Genomic DNA, 3032 nt, shown 5'->3' with positions numbered 1-3032 from the left:
CAGAGCATAGGAACGTTTTCACTGAGAGGATGGGATGTAGCCATTGACAACGGTGATGCCCTACATACAGCTTGCCATGGAAAGGAGTAAGAAGAATTGAGTTGAAGCAGTGGGAGAGCAGGCGTCCTTGAGCCATACAGTACCTTCATTCGCTTATCTAAAATTCTCACCAATGAATCTGCATAAGTATTCTATCCCTTTTTATTTTCTGTTTATTATTTATTTTAAGAAAATCCATAATCAATTGGTTTAATCTGCCTAACCGAGATTTACAAGGTGACCATAGCTTGCTTCATACCAACAATCTCTGTGGGATCGACCCTTACTCACGTAAGGTTTATTACTTGGACGACCCAGTACACTTGCTGGTTAGTTGAACTGAGTTGTGAATTCAACTGGTGCCACAATAATAATTTCATACAACTTAAAGAATAGTGATCACAATTTCGTCCACCAGTCTGCCATCTCTAATGAGAATTTGGCAACCTATACCTCAAAGATTTCCAGTTTCTCCATTACAGAGAGTGGCATTAAGTTTATGCCTGACCCCAAGTCACATAGAGCCTTCTCAAAGGTCATGGTGCCTATGGTACAGGGAATTAAGAATTTACCAGGATCCTATTTCTTTTGAGGTAATGTCTGCCTAACCAAGTCATTCAGTTCATTGGTGAGCAAGGGGGTTCATCCACCCAATTCTCATTGCCAAATAACTTGGCATTCAACTTCATGATTGCTCCAAAGTACTTGGCAACTTACTCTTCAGTAATATCTTCATCCTCTTCAGAGGAGGAATAGTCATCAGAGCTCATGAATAGCAGAAGTAGGTTCAATGGAATCTCTATGGTCTCTAGATGAGCCTCAGATTCCTTAGGTTCCTCAAATAGGAACTCCTTTTTTTTCATGTGGTCTTTCTCACTGGGATTCACGTCATCCTCCTCCTCTCTAGGTTCGGCCACACCAAGTAAGGTTATGGCCTTGCACTCTCTCTTTGGATTCTCTTCTGTATTGCTTAGGAGAGTACCAGGAGGAGTTTCAGTGACTCTTTTACTCAGCTGGCCCACTTGTGCCTCCAAATTTCTAATGGAGGACCTTGTTTCATTCATGAAACTTAGAGTGGCCTTAGATAGATCAGAGACTATGTTTGCTAAGCTAGAGGGGCTCCGCTCAAAATTCTCTGTCTGTTGCTGAGAGGATGATGGAAAAGGCTTGCTATTGCTAAACCTGTTTTTTCCACCATTATTAATGCCTTGTTGGGGCTTTTGTTGATCCTTCCATGAGAAATTCGGATGATTTCTCCATGAGAGATTATAGGTGTTTCCATAGGCTTCACCCATGTAATTCACCTCTGCCATTGTAGGGTTCTCAGGATCATAAGCTTCTTCTTCAGAAGATGCTTCTTTAGTACTGTTGGATGCATTTTGTAATCCATTCAGACTTTGAGAAATCAAATTGACTTGTTGAGTCAAGATTTTGTTCTGAGCCAATATGGCATTCAGAGCATCAATTTCAAGAACTCCCTTCCTCTGAGACATCCCATTACTCACAGGATTCCTTTCAGAAGTATACATGAACTGGTTATTTGCAACCATGTCAATGAGTTCCTGAGCTTCTGCAGGCATTTTCTTCAAGTGAATGGATCCACCTGCAGAATGGTCTAATGACATCTTAGACAATTCAGACAGACCATCATAGAATATATCTAGGATGGTCCATTCTGAGAGCATGTCAGAAGGACACTTTTTGGTTAGTTGCTTGTATCTTTCCCAAGCTTCATAGAGGGATTCACCTTCTTTCTGCCTGAAGGTTTAAACATCTACTCTAAGCTTGCTCAGCTTTTGAGGAGGAAAGAACTTGGCTAAGAAAGTCGTGACCAGCTTATCCCAAGAGTTCAGGCTATCTTTATGTTGAGAGTCCAACCATGTTCTAGCTCTGTCTCTTATAGCAAATGGGAAAAGCATAAGCTTGTATACCTCAGGATCAACTCCATTGGTCTTAACAGTATCACAGATCTGCAAGAATTCAGTTAAAAACTGAAAAGGATCTTCTGATGGAAGTCCATGAAACTTGCAATTCTGTTGCATTAGAGAAACTAATTGAGGCTTTAGCTCAAAATTGTTTGCTCCAATGGCAGGAATTGAGATGCTTCTTCCATGGAAGTTAGAATTTGGTGCAGTGAAGTCACCAAGCATCTTCCTTGCATTGTTGTTGGGTCGGCCATTACTTCCTTTTCGAGATTCTCTGTAAGGTTTCCTCTGGATTGTTGTGCTTTAGCTTCTCTTAGCTTCTTCTTCAGAGTCCTTTCAGGTTCAAGATCTACTTCAACATGAATGTTCTTGTCCTTGCTCCTACTCATATGAAAAAGAAGTGAACAGAAAAGAAGAGGAATTCTCTATGTCACAGTATCGAGATTCCTTTATGTGAGTAGAAGAATAAGAATCAAGGAAGAAGAAGAAAAAATTCGAACACAGAGAAGGGAGGGGTTCAAATTTTGAGAAGAGAAGTGTTAGTAAATAAATAAAATAAATAGAAAGAGAGAGAGGGAAATTCGAAAATTAGAAGAAAAGAAAAGAGAAATATTTTTGTTTTTATCTTAAAATTAGTTAGTATTCAAAAATTAAGAGAATAAATAAAATTAAAATTAAAAATTTGAAACAATTAGTTAATTGAAAAAGGTTTGAAAATCAATTTTGAAAAGATAAGAAGTTAGAAAAGATTTTGAAATTGATTTTGAAAATATATGATTTGAAAAAGATATGTTTGAAAAGATATGATTGAAAATATATGATTGAGATTTATTTTGAAAAAGATTTGAAGGGGAAATTAAAAAGACTTGATTTTTTAAAATTAAAATTGATTACTTGACTAACAAGAAACTAAAAGATATGATTCTAGAATTTAAAGATTGAACCTTTCTTAACAAGAAAGTAACCAACTTCAAATTTTTGAATCAATCACATTAATTGTTAGTAAAGTTTTCGAAAATTATGAAATAAAATTAAGAAAAAGATTTTGAAAATCAATTTTTAAAATTT

The 3032-nt window shown here is 36.8% G+C and overlaps 1 non-coding gene across 1 annotated transcript; it reads left to right on the top strand.

Annotated features, from left to right (window-relative positions):
- Positions 1–1722: 1722 nt before the first annotated feature.
- LOC127742106 (small nucleolar RNA R71) lies at positions 1723–1826 on the top strand. The gene has a single exon (XR_008003293.1). It is a non-coding gene; the product is annotated as a small nucleolar RNA R71 (small nucleolar RNA).
- The last annotated feature ends 1206 nt before the right edge of the window (positions 1827–3032 follow it).

This window comes from Arachis duranensis, chromosome 9 (genome assembly GCF_000817695.3).
Source record: "Arachis duranensis cultivar V14167 chromosome 9, aradu.V14167.gnm2.J7QH, whole genome shotgun sequence".
NCBI classification, from domain to species: Eukaryota; Viridiplantae; Streptophyta; class Magnoliopsida; order Fabales; family Fabaceae; genus Arachis; species Arachis duranensis.
This window is presented reverse-complemented; position numbering and strand designations above follow the sequence as displayed.